Genomic DNA, 18,494 nt, shown 5'->3' on the forward strand with positions numbered 1-18,494 from the left:
TCATTTAGTATCTGTATAAATACTAGTAGTTGGTGCAATCGCACGATTTTCAATAGGTTAATTTGAAGATATAGAATTTCTACCTAAATCGAATTATTACAATCAAATTCGTACACACCCGTATCCACCCGCATCCATCCTAACGAAGTATTGTCTTATCTCATGTTCAATACAAATATAAACCCACGATTTGGGGAACTATAAGTGCATAAATATACTACGCCTTAGGCGGAAACGCATTTCGCCCAACACCGTGAATTGTATAGTTTTAATTCTGCCTCGGACGAATATTGACTGATATGGACATATTCCAACATTCCACAACGTTTTTTGGACGTGTCTTTTTAATGAGCCTCAGTTATTATTCTTAAACGGAGTGATGAATTAATAACATAATTACATCCTCGTGTTGTTAATGCTTCTTTAATCTAGTCATTTGCTATCTTTAATTAAAACAGTGTAATTTAAATATTTAAATCATCTTGAATATTTAATATATTTCAGATTACATAGTTATGTTTATTTTGCACTATCATGCAATATTTGAACACGATAGAAATTTAGCAACGGTCGACTTACACATACATGTATTATATATTTCATATTGATATTTAAACATGTGTAAAAATGTGGACTTTAACCTATAAATGAATATAAAGCTAACAAACTACCATTACAAAGTTGATTTATGTCATGAAAAAATGTAATCTAGATTTAGGGTGTGACTGGGTGATTAACACAAAACACGCCCCATAAGTAAACTGTTGCTGTATGATGTTATTTCTAATATATGATACGCGTCATGCGAAAATGGGTCTTAGACAAACGTAGAGGCGCAGGATGGTGTGGATCTACGCTGACCGCATATCGCATAAGACCCGTTTTCACATGATTCGGCTCAAACAAGCAAATACAATGTACAAGAAAGCGCGTATACTGTTCATGTAGACTGCCTTACTGTTATATAATTGTCTTCATGTACTCTTCTTCGATTGATTCTTAATTGGAGTCGTAGTTTGTTACCGAATCGGTTAATTGCATGTTCGGCTTTTGTTATATACAACAATGTATATAAATGTAAAACGATGCATCGATTGAACATAATTTTGAACGATACGACAGTGTGGTTTCCAATTTTTGGGTGTGAATATTATGATGTCAAGATAACCAATGCTGTGTATTATGCTTATAAAAGCTTCCAAATATGATATTGTAATTTGGTAAATTATACTACGTGTGGTTTAGTTAAATAAGCAGTTGGAAATACTCTGTACCAAGCTGAAGAAGTCGGGGTGATAAAATTTTAATAAGTGTTTAATTCGAAACTAGTTCAATTGACTGCATATAAATTTGATATTTCATTTGTGTATGAAAGAGTAAACTGAAACTATTGTTGTTTGAATAAATGGTGTAATAATTCATTGATACTGGCTTTGTCAACGCGAATGTGAGACGGGATATGAACAAGAATGTGACAAGAGCTTGAGAAATAACTCTACGAATGATTACACTATATGAAAATAATATAATTATCTATTGAAATAACGTTAATAACATGAGGAGAGGAACTGCAATTCATATTTAGAATGCAGGTAAATATAACCTTTATGCGTATATTAGAAACTTCATCGTCATGTTCAAGATTTGTGTCATTTTCATTAATACCATCATCTTCGTCATTAACAAAACAACTACTTCAGCAAAAGCGTCATCATTAAATTAGTAGAATTCAAACTATAAATATTTCTAAAACAGACGCTTGTTACATCCTACGGTTAACCTAATTCGATGGCTTGACACTGCAGTCATATCATATACATGCAATAATTAACATGATCGACATGCTCGTTAATTGGACCACGTTTATATAACAAAAACATCGTAACCTATGCTGTTAATAGAAAAACGTGCATGTTTATTGACCATCGATACACTTATGAATACAAATGAAAATATCTTGTTCGCAAATTTTACAAATCTATCGCCATTCGGTGACAATAATCGGATATTGCGGCGACACAGATCCATCTTAATCGCTGAACAAATATTGTGTCTGAACTGATTATTAGATCAGTCAAGCGTGTTTAATGTTGAATAATTATTCGTCGAAAATTTGTATAATGTCGTTTATTGTGGTGTTAATAAACTGGCTCAGAAATGTTATTCGGATACAAGTAACTTGCGTCGTTTCGCGCTAAGAACATTGGACTACGTTTTTGGACTTAAGGGATTAATTGTATATAAATATGCATGTGTATGTATGATTGGTCACTCTGTAATTGCATAATAACATAGAAATAAACGATGTTTGCTTGGATATAAACTCATTTAACATAAGCAAAGGTAAGGCTTATAACTTATTTAAGTATTTTGAGCAGTTTCACCATACAATAATATGGGCCGTGCTCGGTGATAAAGGTGTTTAGCGCATGTGCTTTAAGTATCATCCCAGATAAGCCTGTGCAGTCCGCACAGGCTAATCAGGGAAGACACTTCATATCACGCCTAATCTGGATTTTTGCTAAGAATAGATTTTTAAGTAAACGAAAGAGAAAAAAAAAACAATAAAAGAAGAAAGTGTCGTCCCAGAGTAGCATTTGCGGACGGCACAGGCTAATCTGTGACGACTTTTTCCGCACATGCAATAAACCCCTTTTTCATAGTGCACGGCTCCTATAGAGTATTTGTTCTCGGTAGATAGTCGATTTTAATGCGTGATTTATAATTTGAACTACTTTCGCTCTTACATTAAACTAGATAATCAACCGAAACCGAAACTTTTTTTTTATTCAATGCTTTGTCATTGTCTGCTCATGCTTTTAACGGTTTAAATTGGAGAAGTTGGTTATGACGTCATGACGTTATCAAAATCAACGTCATTTTATTACAAAACAGTGAAATTTATGAATAATTAACAGTAAAAATTATCGATAATCACTGCTTTAATCTGTAAAAAAAATAAAAAAAATAAATCGGTGATATTTTCCTATGAACCACAGAAATGCATTACTTTTGTTTATAAGACATTTCGTTTTACAGCTTAAATACACGCCAATTAGGCCTAATAACTTATTATTACGATTTATAGTGTATAGCCATTTACGCATAGTCTTTATACTGAACATTGCTTGTTCCATCCACAAATTATGCAGCAATAAAATTATGCGTTACGTTTGGTTAAAGAAAAATATATATAAAGTTGCTCGAACCATTGACTCATGGAGTCCTGGAGTAAAAAGTCTCCCACTTAGACCACTCGGCCATCCTTCTGGATACAATGACTGGTGTATTTTATACTTCATATAAACAATCCTCGTTGTTTAACAAAATATAACGACATCAACAGAACTCTCCAAACTATTTTTTCGTTTCGCGTTGCAACGCTTTATAATTTTCGGGCTTTTGAATCGTCAAAAGATGCATATAATGGCTATTTTAGAGCATGGTAAATGTCCAGTATTACTGTTTCCTCACAAATATCATAACTAAGACGAAAATTTGCGAATCTGAAACAACTTTTTCAATTTTGTCAATTTACCCAAACGTGGCAATGCCCCTTTAAGCGACGTATGCAATTTTCGGGGCAACAAACTTTTCGGATTTAATAAGAATGACCTGCATGTTTTGATAGTAAATGTACATACTGTTGCAAACAGGTTCAGTTATTATAACAGCTTATACCTGATACGATAATGTTTTTAAATATTAATAATGTAATTAATGAATAATGTCTTCCCAATTTATTGTTTTCCGGTATAAAAATACCTTTTGTAGCTATTGCTGTATTATACAGAATACCGGTACTATATTTTAACACGTACATTTATCTATTGCTATATGATGCAAACTACGTTATATTAAATGAGGCACATATTTTCACCGCTACAGTGGCAACATTCGCTGAAATAACATTATTTGTCAGAGAACAGCTTCGAAATAATTATTTTGGTTTACCATTCAAATTAATCATCACACCATGAAATCAAAGCTGTTTTTCAATTTGGAAATAAAAAAGAATATGTCTGCCATCGTTCACGAATGAATGAAGCGAAACAGGTCATTCGCGTTCTACTTTGTTAATTTCATGACTCTTGCTGGTAAAACTTGTTTTCACAAACTACGTTATATTCAGAATCTGCGTCTATGTTAAGTATTTTACCACGAACATCATTATAATAAATCTTTCACGAAACTCAACACATCTCATGCTTATCCATTTTGGAAATATTTGGAAAAAAATGCACATGAAATGCACTTATTTAAGACCAGTTTGTGTATGATTACAACATGAATTTTTCCACGTGATGCCATTTACAAATGTCCTTAATTATTCTGAAGGTCTCTCGTTAGTATGGTTAGATAAAATTGCTTAAAACATGCCACTTCTGTGTATAGTGATAACGACTAGTGTTTTAGCATGTACGTATAGGCGTTAAGTGTCGTCAAAAATTAGCCTGCGCTAATCTTCCGGCGTTTCTGGAAGTTGTCGTTTTCAATAATGTATATTCATCAAGACGGAAAGTGTGCAGACTGCACAGGCTATGCTGGTACGAGACATTATCGTTCGCACATTTATTACGCCCCGTTTTCCCCATAGCGAAGCTCAAATGGATGATCTGTGTGTTTCTTTGCATGAGAATGTCCGTATTATTGATACATACGTGTATAGTGTCATTAGCGACGGATGACATTTATCAGATTCAATTGTCATGATTCTTATTGTGGTATTATTAGTTGTCTGTATCCCGCGATAGCTCAGTTGGTAGAGCGGAGGACTGTAGTGGTTAGTGCAATTGATATCCTTAGGTCACTGGTTCGAATCCGGTTCGCGGGACTGCTTTTTTAAGAGTACGTTAATCGTAACCGTACATTGATCATTTTTCATTTATATATTATCCACTGCTACACGAGACAAACTACGCAAACTACTTTCGGAAACATTACTTTTGTTTTCAAGAATTTACATCAGGATACATACATTTACATCAGGATACATACATTTACATCAGGATACATACATTTAGAAACGCTAAATTAGTTCATTTACATCAGGATACATACATTTACATCAGGATTCATACATTTAGAAACGCTAAATTAGTTCATTTACATCAGGATACATACATTTAGGATCGCTAAATTAGTTCATTTACATCAGGATACATACATTTAGGATCGCTAAATTAGTTAATTTACATTAGGATACATACATTTAGGATCGCTAAATTAGTTAATTTACATCAGGATACATACATTTAGGATCGCTAAATTAGTTTATTTACATCAGGATACATACATTTTGGATCGCTAAATTAGTTAATTTACATCAGGATACATACATTTAGGATCGCTAAATTAGTTAATTTACATCATGATACATACATTTAGGATCGCTAAATTAGTTAATTTACATCATGATACATACATTTAGGATCGCTAAATTAGTTAATTTACATCATGATACATACATTTAGGATCGCTAAATTAGTTAATTTACATCAGGATACATACATTTAGGATCGCTAAATTAGTTAATTTACATCAGGATACATACATTTAGGATCGCTAAATTAGTTTTAGTCGGGTAAGGCACTTCTTACTAGTAGCCAGGGAACTCTAAAGAATACTACACTGTAGTACATAAACATAAACTAAATACCCATTTGGACATTGCGTAGCCATATGCGAATCTGAATCTGTTTAAACGAGTATAATTTTGTATTTCTTGGAGATTTTAACGCAAGAACATCATATCAGGCAGACTTCATCACTGATTTATATTGGGAGAATCTGCCAATACTTAGGGAGTACAACGAAATATTAACCAGCTCATTTGGCAAACGAAACTCAGTGGACAAAGTCATCAATAGTATGGGCAAATTTTTATTAAATTTTTGTATTTCTAACCATCTAATTGTCGCTTATGGTAGACTAGGTGAAGATAGTAATTATGGGCACTTTACGTTTGTTAACGCCAATGGCAAAAGTGTCATTGATTATGCCATTATCTCTGAATATTTGTCAAACATGGTTCTAAATTTTCGAATCGGTGAGAGAAGCGAGTCATGTCATTTCCCGCTAGAAATCAAATTTAAATGTAATTTAGAACAAAACGCTGGTGTGCCTAAACCTATGAAGATCCGCAAAAAAAAAACAACTTTGAACAGAACAATTTGACGCCTTTCATAGGTTGCTTGCAAGATACGTTTACAAACGAGGTCATGTCACGGACCCTCGGCTTTATAAATGACAATTCCTTTAATATCAATACTATCGTTAGTCACATTGTTGGCATTTTTCAACAATGTTCAGCTGTTTGCCTCAAGGAATCAAAATGCAAAGTATCTAGTCTCAGACCACAATGGTTTGACAAAGAATGCCGCGATTATAAACGGGTAAAACTATCGTGTTTACATAATTTTCGAGTTAACTCGTCGGAAACTAATATGAATAACTACCTTCAGGCGGAAAAAAAATCAAAGATTGTTGGAACCGCAAAAAACAACTTTTTTATAATACCAAGCTTGATGACTTATGTTCAAATATAAATAACCCCAAATCCTTTTGGAAAAAACTTAAGAACCTGTCCGAAACAAATAATACCGAAAATGTAATTAGCACAAACGACTGGAAATTGCATTTTGAAACACTATTTACGGCGAATGCGAAAAATGACAATATACCGCCTGACCAAAACATAACCAGTAACTTGTCTGAAGTGGAAGAAGAACTTTTCAATAGTGAAATTACCGATGGAGAAATTTTATTAAGTATACGAGCGCTTAATGAATCCAAGAGCGCTGGTCAAGATGAAATTCCCCCTGCATTCTTTAAATATTCGCATACATTTATTTTACCAATATTAGTGCATTTATTTAACCGAATATTTAATACAGGCTATTTTCCATCGGACTGGAGCTCCGCTATAATAGTGCCAATACATAAAAAGGGTGATATTAACTCTCCTCAAAACTATCGAGGCATATCATTGTTAGATATATTTGGTAAGTTATTTACTAATGTGATTTATAGACGGCTATCGTTCTATGCTAACGCGTTCGCTAAAATACACGAAAGTCAATCCGGATTCCGAGCTGGTTATTCGGCAATTGATAACGCCTTTGTACTGCAAACTCTCATTTCCAAAATATTGTCCAAAAAACGTAGAACGTTTTACGTAGGTTTTATTGATTTTAAAACTGCATATGACTCAGTAGATCGCAATATTCTATGGCAGATTTTACAAGAAGCTAACATTACATACAGGGTAAACTTTTAAACATACTAAAGGCTATGTATGAAAACGTCAAGTCTCGCGTTCGATGCAGTATCGCGTACACTGACTATATTGATTGCAAAATCGGTCTAAAACAAGGGTGTTTGATCTCACCCCAATTATTTTCCTTTTTCATAAACGAATTAGTACAAGAATTATTAAATAACGGTGTGAGAGTGATACAAATTTCACCAAATGATGCTGAAATTTTACTGCATATGTTTGGAGATGTTGTTGCTCTTCTAGCTGATACGGTTTTGGGTTTACAGCGCCAACTCGATTCATTGCATCAATTCTGTACGAGAACAGGATTACATGTTAACCCACACAAAACAAAGATACTGGTCTTCAGAAAGGGGGGTAAACCAGCTATGAATGAACGCTAGAGTTATGCGGGTACTTTAATTGACGTTGTTAAGTCCTTTACCTACGCTGGTGTCTGCTTCTTTCCTTCTCTGTCGCTAAGTAAAATGGCTAGCGAAAATGCAATTAAGGGGAAGCGTGCCTTGAATGGCATATTATCGTCATTGTATAAATATGGTCAACTTTCTAATTCGGTCTTCTTTAAACTGTTTGACAGTAAAATAAGTCCTGTTCTATTACATGGAAGTGAAATTTGGGGTTTTAAAGAAATTCAATGTATCGAATCGGTCTACCGACATGCTTGCAAAAGATACATTTTTATCCCATTTTCACCGCGACATTGACGGTATAGCACGTTGTGGAATATACTTGCTTGTATTCAACACTGTGGAATATACCTGTCGCGTGCACGGACTACTTTTTAAATGACGTCATGCGATATGCGCTAAAATTAGGTCGATATTGTTTGGTTCATTGATCGAATTTTAAGGTCACCCATGAAAAGAAAATGTGCATATTTTGCAGAAAAAAATATATATGACATATTCACCAAAAGAAATGTTGAAATAAAATATAAAATTACACGATTTTTGTTTTGTTATTTTTTTATTTATATTTACTTTACCACTGAATGATTTTTCATAAGAAACAAAGTCGACAAAACTTGAGCTTCAAAATTATACGACCTTCAACCTTTAAATCTAGTCATATGACATTATTTAGTGTAATGTGCATTGTTTATAACCAAAGCATATACTTTTGACATTTAACTTAAATATTAAGAATGTACAACAAGCCATACACATATCGCACAGTTCATGAATAATCTGCTATGTTTGCTTTCCTATTTAATTCACGTTAGGCATAGAGCTGTGTAAAGTATAAGATGGTAAAAATAGCACCACACTGGAATTGGGAACGTCCCATTTGTACACGGGTATTTTCTACTCATTCATCTGTTGTGTACTTGAATGTTTTCCATTCTTTGTGTATTTATATATTAGATTATTTTTTCGTACAATAAGGGCATTTACCATAGATAAATAAAACAGTGTGCAAGTTTAAACATAATTATGTTTATATGCAGAAATCTGCAAATGCAACCGAGTTTACCAACGGCTATTATTAGATAAACTGCTCCGGTTCATTTGAACAGCAGTAATGTAGAGTACATGACGTAGCGTGTGACGAAGAAGAAAGTTTATCGCGTTCATAAACTCATTTGAATAAAGTGATAGAATGGCATAAGGGTCTTTATTTAACTATGCTAAAATAATTATTAATGACCCCAGATGCAAAATCGTCAATTATTGAGTTAAATGGATTATTAGATGGATTTTAAAGGATAACTAAAGGTAAGATACTAGTTCTTACGTGTTTTGATTTTTGTTTGTACTTTTGTCGTTCCCTGTTCTCGGGGAAATGATTTTAACATGGGCGCCATTGATGCATCGGATCACACACGGCATACCCATAACATTATATAAAAAACACGTTCTGCGCGTCCTTAAATTCATCGTCCGAAGTCGGAAAACGTATTGCCCTGTATATTTTGTCAAATAAAGTGTCAGTCGCTGCAATTGTCTGTTTACTCGTCAAAATTGTCAAGGTCTTCGATAGCTAAAGAAACTTCAGCGTACAGTTTATTTAGTATTGACAGACCTGTACAAAGTCGCGCCAGTCAAAAATCATAAAAAGCGACATTTATAGTTATGGTAGCCAGAACTAGGTCGGCGATGGTGTACATGTATGTTGACATCGACAGCATTTTGTCAGGAGCAATCGCCGCCATATTGGATTTTGATCATTTTCTTTCGAAAATAAAATAAATTATAGTAAAGTAAAATCTTTTTTTCGCGGTCGTAATGTGTTAAAATTCGCATACTGCGTAAAATTGAATGTAGGCATATGGTGATATTTTTACTTGTTTTACAGTTTGTGTGTGAATTTTTTAAAGACTATTTTGCGTACCAGAACAAATACATATATATCACTACGCATGGTTACATTTGTTAGATTTTAAGCGCTTTTATGACTGAATTAAAATTATTGTTAAGGTTATTAGATCTATTAATGTTAAATGTCACGTTGAAAAAATCAAATGGGATAAATAGAATACTAGGATTAGCGTTGAATACAGAGAAGTTTATGTTGCTCGGCTCGAACACCGAAAGCGCTCGCCAAGGCTCGCGCTTCCGGCGTTCTAAGCCTCGCAACATAAACTTCTCTGTATTCAACGCTAACCTAGTATTCTCTATGTGTTGGTGAAAAAACATCAAATATCACGAGCCTCGGAGATTGTGGTCGCTACCCCATTGTAATAACTTCACAAATTCGATGCCTAAAATACTGGCTGAAAATAATAAGCATGCCCGACACCAGATAGGTAAAAATATGCTATAATTTCTTATTGAACACGAACTTAAATCTCTACTTTAATTGGGCCAATGAAATTAAGAACTTACTTAGCACAAATGGATTTCATTACATTTGGATGAATCAGCATGTCCCAAACCCACAAAAATGTATAAATGAATTTAGAGAAAGAGCTAAGTCCCAATACTCACAGAACTGGTGGAGCATAGTTAATACATCTCCCAAACTTGAATTATATAAACATATTAAGTCACAATACGAACACGAATCATACTTAGACATCCTATGTGTGCGCAAATTTAGGCGCAGTTTTGCCCAACTTCGTTCCGGAACCCTTCCGATAGAAATCGAAACAGGCAGATATCGCGGTATAACAAGAGAACAGCGACTTTGTCCAATTTGCAATACTGGTGAAATAGAAAACGAATTACATTTCCTATTCAAGTGCCCTGTATTGCAGAATATACGAAAAACATATATACAACGTAAATTTTTCATAAACCCAAATGTACATAAATTGTTTATAATGCTGTCAAGCAAAAATGAACAGACAATTAAACAAACTGCTTATTACATTGTTAAAGCACTTGAAACGCGAAAATTAATTCTTGATCTTTAATATAACATAATTTAGAGGTTTGCCACAGGACTAAGCTATATGTTCAAATGAATGTAAAAGTGTTCTTAAGCTTAAAATGTTGTCTCTTACCGAGAAAGTCCTATATTTCGTTTCAATAGGCTTACTACTCGGTATACAATTTCTGTCAATTTACTGTAGGCCCTACCTTTACAACCTAATTTCAGCTATAACTACGTGTAAGCATCCTTTACGCTGGCTTCTAGATCTTTGTAGGTTATATGCAGGGTTTATACAGTTATATATCGTATATATGCTCAATAACATTTGTATATGTGTAAGCATGCATATAAATGAATATAATTATATGCATGTGTGAATGTGCGTGCGTGCGGGCATGCGCGTGTTTCGGATAAAATATGTGAATCTTTTTGCTCACTACATGTTATTACTGTATAATGTATTAGCATGCTATTGTTAAGCATTGTTTACCATTCGACTATATTTTTAAATACTATGCAAACCATTTGTGCACACACCATTGTCATGCATGAATTGTAATATATGTGTATGTGTCAGGGGCCGGAGGCCTATATCACAATTTTCACATTTTGTAGCCATATAAAATATAGCTTCGATCAGAATGCATGATAATGGGTCGTGATATAAACTATCAAAACACCTTTCATTCTTGACGAATTGGTTAAATGGTTAAACGCTCGCGTTATCAAAACATCGCCTTTATATCGTTTGTATGGATTTGAAGATCCATTTAAAAAATTACTGGCGAACAATACGGAATTAAAGAACTAAGTGTTTTATTTATAATTTTAATTGGAAAGGCTGGTTTATTGTCACCTCTCGAAGATCAATTCTGAAGTTAAATTCGCAAATTGATGATAACTTGAGTGACGGCTTGGTAATAAAAATTCCTTAGATGGACGTAATATAATGCGCTGCACAAAATAAAACAGATACATCATTAGAGCAATTTACATTTGGTTACATCCCTGTAATTAAGGGCTCTTGTTTTTATATATATGACTGACACATACGAATGCAGTAATTGTTTTATTCTTTTCGCTAAAGCAAGTTGCCTTCAAATCCTTGAAGAAAAGAACTTTGCAGAAATCATTTCGAACGGATATCTTACCCACAAAAATAGCAGAAACCGCAGTGAAATCGTTAAAACAGAAGCGAGCTGGGATGTTTCCGAATGTTTGATGCGCCGATCCGATGTTCTGCGATGTTATCCCAGTACTAAGCTTTCTTCAAATGTTTATTTTATTTCAATACGACTACGGCGTCCGCTCGAAATATCTAACGTATAAAAGGTTAACCCACCGCTCCATAACATAAACTAAATTTAAGAATATGAAAGTAAACACCGATAATGAACGATTATGGGACGGGTATTCATACCTACAGATAGAGATGAAATGACTCCGTGATACACAGTTGAGTGGGTTTGACCGTTTGTCAAACTGATAGACTGTGTGTCCTAGACGAAATATAACCTATATTGGAATCTCTGGATATTGATTTCAGTAAATACAATTATGACCGTTCTGAAATTAATTCCATGTTTGTAGTTAACTATATTAGCATTTTTAATTATCTGCATTGTTAAGTGCTTTATAGTGTTGTTCCGATTAACATTCACAAAGTCGACATAAAGGTTTGACTGTCTGTGCGTATACATATGTATTGCTTATTAATAAATAGTATTAAAATTCACAATAAATATTATTTTGAAAAAAGTTTTCCAACGCGGAACTTTTTGCCTGGCAGACAGACAGACATGCAGCAGTATTAACATAGGGATGGCGTGGAGACGCATGCGCACAATTCATAAAAAAATTATAGCATTGTAGATCATTGTAGATTATTACTGCAAGATAAAAAAGATATTGGATAATTGGAGTATGCATTGCTTAAATAACAGAACTGCCGTCAAAACGCCACTGAAAATATGCGATGGCTGGGCTGTAAAGCGACGTTTGCAATTTTCGGGTCCGCGAACTATTCGGATTAAATAAGAATGGCGTGCATGTTATATAAAAAATATAGATAGTGTTGCACAATGTTCAATTAGTACAAAATTGTATACCTAATTCTATATATATATTAATTCAATTAAGTATTGGTTTTTGCCCGTTTTATTGTTTTTCGGTTTAAAAATACCTTGTGTAGCTATTTTGGTAGGATAAAGAATATTATATTTTCACATGACGACTTATCTTTTCCTATATGATGCATAATACATAGTATTAAACGACCAACTAATTTAAACGGCTTCAAAGGCAACATTCGCTAAAATATCTTTATCAGAGAACAGATTCTAAATAATTACTTTGGTTTACCATTCAAATTAACCACCACACCATGAAATCAAAGCTCTTTTTCAATTTGTATATCAGAAATTATATGACTGCTATCGTTCACGAATTAATGAAGCGAAACATGGTATTCGCATTCTACTTCGTTAAATGTATGTACTCTTGCTGGTTAAACTGTTTGAAGGTCACTCATCAGTGTGGTGAGATAAACTGGCTTCATTTATACCACTTCTGTGTATATCGAGCACGACTAGTAATATGAGCATGTGCGGAAAGTATCGTTCCAGAATATCATGTGCTTATCTGTCGGGTTTCCTGGTATTTGTCGGCTAAAGGAAGTCCCTTCTAATCCAGTAAGTCTCATCCAGTTTAAGCGGAAAGTGTCGTCCCTGATTGGCCTGTACGGAATGCGCAGGATAATCTTGGACGAGACTTAACGGACATTCATTAAGCCCCATTTTCCAGAGCGAGGCTCGCCTTGTTCTGAGAAAACTGGGCTAAATGCATGTGCGTAAAGTGCCGTCCCAAATTAGCCTGTGCAGTCGGCACAGGCTTATCAGGGCGACACTTTTCGCCTAGATTGGATTTTTGCTAACAAGAGACTTCATTTAAACGAAAAATGTCATAAAAGCGGAAAGTGTCGTCCCTGATTAGCCTGTGCGAACTGCACAGGCTAATCTGGGATGACACTTTACGTACATAAAGTATGCCCATTTTTCTCAGAACATGACTTAAATGTTTCTTTCCATGGGTTTGAATGTCACTTTAATTGATACATACATGTAGTGTTATAAGCGACTTATGACAATTATTAGATACAATTGTCATAATGGATATGTTATAATATGTTACTATGTTTAATCCCGCGATAGCTCAGTTGGTAGAGCGGAGGACTGTAGTGGTCGAAGCAACTGGCATCCTTAGGTCACTGGTTCAAATCCGGTTCGCGGGACTCATTTTACGTAAATTGTATCGTGCATTGTTACCCTTCATTTTATAGTATTTGATTGCTATTTTATTCATTCACAAGAAAGCAAATTGCTTTTGTATCAATTGTAATATTATTATATAGGGTCGCTACATTGGTCCTAGTTGGCACATGTAAATCTTAAAAGTACACAAGGTACTGTGATTTTCTAAACTGTACCCTTGTTCGGACAGTACTCTTACAGACATCCGGCCACATTCACGACATATCTTATAATTCTTTGCATATTTCATTTACCTAATATAATACTACTACCTGCTTAATTTGCGAAAAATAATAAACACACAGTTTATAATTGTATAAAGCAAGTCTAAAGAGTTTTGCGCCTTTATTTTGATATTTTACAAACCTTATCCCCCATATAAAACGTTAACTTACTACCCATATGAACATTGCGTTACTATATAGCTTTGATCAGAATGCATGATAATGGGTCGTGGTATAAACTATCAAAACAATTTTCATACATGACAAATTGGTTTAATGGTTAAACGCTCGCTTATCAAAACATCGCCTTAATATCGTCTTTGTTTGGATCCATGTACAAATAATAATTGCGAACAATACGGTTTTTAAAATAACACGGCGTTTTATTTATAATTTGATTGGAAAGACCGGTTTATTGTAATCTCTTAGATATTATTACTGAAGTTAAATGCGCTGAAAACTAGTTTACTGACCACCCGTTAATAACAAACAACCCTTAGAAGGACGTAATATACCGGTAAAATGATATAGTTAATATAACAAATAGAAGCAAGTCAATGTATGTTACATCCCAGAAATAAATTTCTCTTGTTTCTATACGACCCTCGTTCTTAGAAAACTGGGCTTAATACATGTGCGTAAAGTGTCATCTCAGATTAGCCTGTGCAGTCCGCACAGGCTAATCAGGGACGACACTTTCCGCTTTTATGGTATTTTTAGTTTCAAAGAAGTCCCTCCTTACCGAAAATCAAGTTTAGGTGGCAAGTTTCGTCCCTGATTAGCCTGTGCGGACTGCACAGGTTAATCTGGGACGACACTTTACGCACATGCATTATGCCCAGTTTCCTCAGAACACGACTCATATGTATTACTGAGACATACGTATGCATTACTTGTTTTACGCTTTGAAGGAATAATTTCTAACGGATATCTTACCGACCAAAATGGGTTGGTTCTGATTTTTTGTCTTATAAATAAAATTGATTTAAGTAGAATCAACAACGCCATTTTCTTTTACTAAGTACTTTTGTCATTTAAGTTTGCATTGAGTAAGATTCGTAGGACAGCGGCATGCATTGCGTCAATCCGATGTTTGTGGTATTATAACAGTATTGTACGTTTTTTCAAATGTTTAATTCATTTCACTATGACCACGTTGTCCGCTCGAAATGTTTAACTTCATGAAAGGTGAATTTGACTTTCCTTATGATTTATTGCATTTCAGAATATGAAATTAAAGACCGATAATAAACTGTTATGGGCCGGGGAATCATACATACAGATAAGAGATGAAGTGACTCCGTGATGAACTGTTGAGTGGCTTTGACCATGTATTGTACTAAATACGTTATTTACGTAGTCAACGTTTCTGTAACGCTTACTAATTTTATCCATTTCCTATGATGATTACTTATAAGCAAGAACGCATGTTCAAAATGAATCTGCGTAATTAATGTTTTTAATATATGAGAAAAAGATGGAACATTGTCATTTCGAAAATATGCGCGTTAGTCTCTTTTCTGTATATTCAAGGAATCGAACATGCCCCAGTTTAATATCACATAACCATGACATGAAGTTTTAATCTCTTGATTAGTTGGGTATTTCGTGCAAAATTACTTTTTTTTTCTCTTTCTTTTGCTACTTTCGAGTGCCGATAATGCGAATACTTACTATAAATAAACGTTAACTTTGAGAAGAATACACATTTATAGGTTAAGGCAATTTATGGTTTGATGTAGTTATAATTAGTTACAGCTTGTGCTTAAAAGAGATAACAAAATTTACAAAAATAATAAATGGACATCGCAAGATAGTATTTTTTGTAAATATTGTTATAAATAGTTGATCCCTGAGCAATATTTTCATTCAATTATATCTTGACGTGATGGAATTTCTCACAAAAGTAAATTATTGTTACAACCAAAATTTCTACAACGCATTATTTGCCCACATCCTCCCCGACACACGAAGTAATGTCTTCTTTCACGTTTAAAGGGGCCTTTTCACAGATTTTGGCATGTTTTGAAGTTTGTCATTTACTGCTTTATATTGATAACTGTTAATATTGGATGTAAACATTTCCAGTAAAAAATCAAGAATATTTTGTTTTTTTAAGAAAAAGGGTAACCCTCAGCAGGATTCGAACCACTGACCTCTGGAGTCCTGGAGAGTAAAAAGTCTCCAACTTAGACCACTCGGCCATCCTTCCGGATGCAATGACTGGTGTATTTTATACTTCATATAACCAATCCTCGTTTGTTTCACAAAATATAACGACAAAAACAGAGCTCTCCAAATTATTAATTCGTTTCGCGTTGCAACGCTTTTTATTTTTCTGGTTTTTAAATCGTCAAAAGATGCATATAATGACTATTTTAGAGCATGGTAAATGTTCAGTATTACTGTTTCCTCAAAATATCATAAATAAAACGAACATTTGCGAATCTGAAACAACATTTTTCAATTTGTCAATTTTTCAAAACGTGAAAAGGCCCCTTTAATACAAATATTAATCCCCGATATTTTTGGAATTATGACTGCATGCGACGTTTGACGCCTTGTTTGGAAACTGATTGGCCCAACACCGTGATTGTCATTGTATAGATTTAATTCTACAACGGACGAATTCTTACTGTTATGGACACATTACAGCATTCCTCAACCTGTCTAGGACGTGTCTTTTGTTATAATAAGCCTCATTTATTACTATTTAACAGAGTGGTGCATTGTTCAATATATCCCATCTTTGTGTTTTAAATGCTTCTTTATCTAGTCATTAACCGTCTTTAATAAAACAGTGTAATTTAAATATTTAAAATATCTTGAAATTTTATCTATTTCAGATAACATATTTATGTCATTTTTACGAGGATTCAATCGTTGAACAAGATTTTAAATTTTGCAACGGTTTGTCTAACACATAACATGACGTATCAAGTTGTCTCGTTTATGCTGATGAAATATTAAATGAAATATAGGATGTTTCACCATGGTATCTAAAATACGTTGTTGTTTTGACAAGTTTTGAGTAAACCAGTTAATATACCTGAAGCAAACGGAATACGAAAAAATGTGTGTGTCATGAAATAGGGTTACGTGAATTAAAGGTGTCACTGAGTGCAAAAACGCTAAAATCGTACCATAGTAAACAGTTGCTGTACGAAGTTTGTTGTGTCTTTAATTAAATATGACCCGCTTCCTTCAAAAAATGGACTTATACCAGCTTATAAGCACAGCCTGGTCTGAAGCTACGATAACCGATATAACATGATACTCCTTTTCCATGTTTCGGCTCACACAAGCTACGCCAATGTATCAGATTATTCTTTATACCCTTTGCATGCTGGGAAATTTGTCGTCTGCTAAAATGTCGTCTGCTGAATTCTAAAATTAGCATTTTCTTTGATTTTTTTCAAAGAATATTATCAGAATAGCAAACAGTTGGATCATGATGAGACGCCACGTTCTGTGGCGTGTCATCTTGGATCCAAACTGTTTGCAAAGGCCTTCAAAATTCGGTTCCCGCACTGAAAGGGTTAAACAATCGCGCATAAACATTTCACCGTTGGCCACTAACTGTCATATAAGTTTCCCTCTGTACTCCTCTTCGATTGATTTTTAATTGGAGTCGTAATTTGTTACCGAATCTTATAATTACATGTTCGGCTTTGTTAAAATATCTGTGTAAAAGATCGTATCGATTGAAAATAATATTTAAACGACACGACAGTCTAGTATCCAAATTTGTGAGTGTATATAATAATGTAAAAAAAGACCCTTTGTCGGGTATTCTTAATTGAACTTTAAATTTGGTTTACTATACTAAGTGTGGGTTAGTTAAATAAGCATTTGGGAATACACTGTACGAAGATGTCTTGTTTGAAGAATTTGATGAAATTTTGGACTGGATTTAAATTCGATATTTCAATTATGTATGAATAGTAAACTGAAAACTATTGTCGTTTGTATAAATGAAGTAATTATTCATTGATACTTGTAATGCCAGTGCGAATGTGAGACGATTTTTTTTTCAATAAGAATGTTACAAGAATTCGGGAAAAAGTCTCCATATGATTCAATTGTGAACTGAAATAGACAGCAAAATTTGAAAAAAAATGTACAATACAAATTTTATTTTGAAATAAAGTTGAAAACCTAACAAAAGAAACGCAATTATATTTGACATGCAGGTAATAAAACATTTACAAATACCTTACAAAATAAAACATTTACGAGTCTTTTACCTTACAAAATCAGTGTCATTTTGAAATAACGTACAATAAATGACGGTAAGAACTGCAATTCATGTTTAGAATGCTCGAACATGTAACATCTGTGAGTTGTTTGCACAATTCATCGTCATTT

At 33.9% G+C, this 18,494-nt stretch overlaps 1 protein-coding gene and 2 non-coding genes across 3 annotated transcripts in view; all 3 read left to right on the top strand.

Annotated features, from left to right (window-relative positions):
* LOC127881061 (uncharacterized) overlaps window positions 1-18,494 on the top strand; it is a 158,281-nt gene that overhangs the window by 21,747 nt on the left and 118,040 nt on the right. The window lies entirely within an intron of this gene.
* On the top strand, window positions 4,745-4,834 carry Trnay-gua (transfer RNA tyrosine (anticodon GUA)). Its single transcript is given in 2 exon segments — window positions 4,745-4,781; window positions 4,799-4,834. It is a non-coding gene; the product is annotated as a tRNA-Tyr (tRNA).
* On the top strand, window positions 13,794-13,883 carry Trnay-gua (transfer RNA tyrosine (anticodon GUA)). Its single transcript is given in 2 exon segments — window positions 13,794-13,830; window positions 13,848-13,883. It is a non-coding gene; the product is annotated as a tRNA-Tyr (tRNA).

The sequence above is a fragment of the Dreissena polymorpha genome, chromosome 5, assembly GCF_020536995.1.
Source record: "Dreissena polymorpha isolate Duluth1 chromosome 5, UMN_Dpol_1.0, whole genome shotgun sequence".
In the NCBI taxonomy this organism is placed as follows: Eukaryota; Metazoa; Mollusca; class Bivalvia; order Myida; family Dreissenidae; genus Dreissena; species Dreissena polymorpha.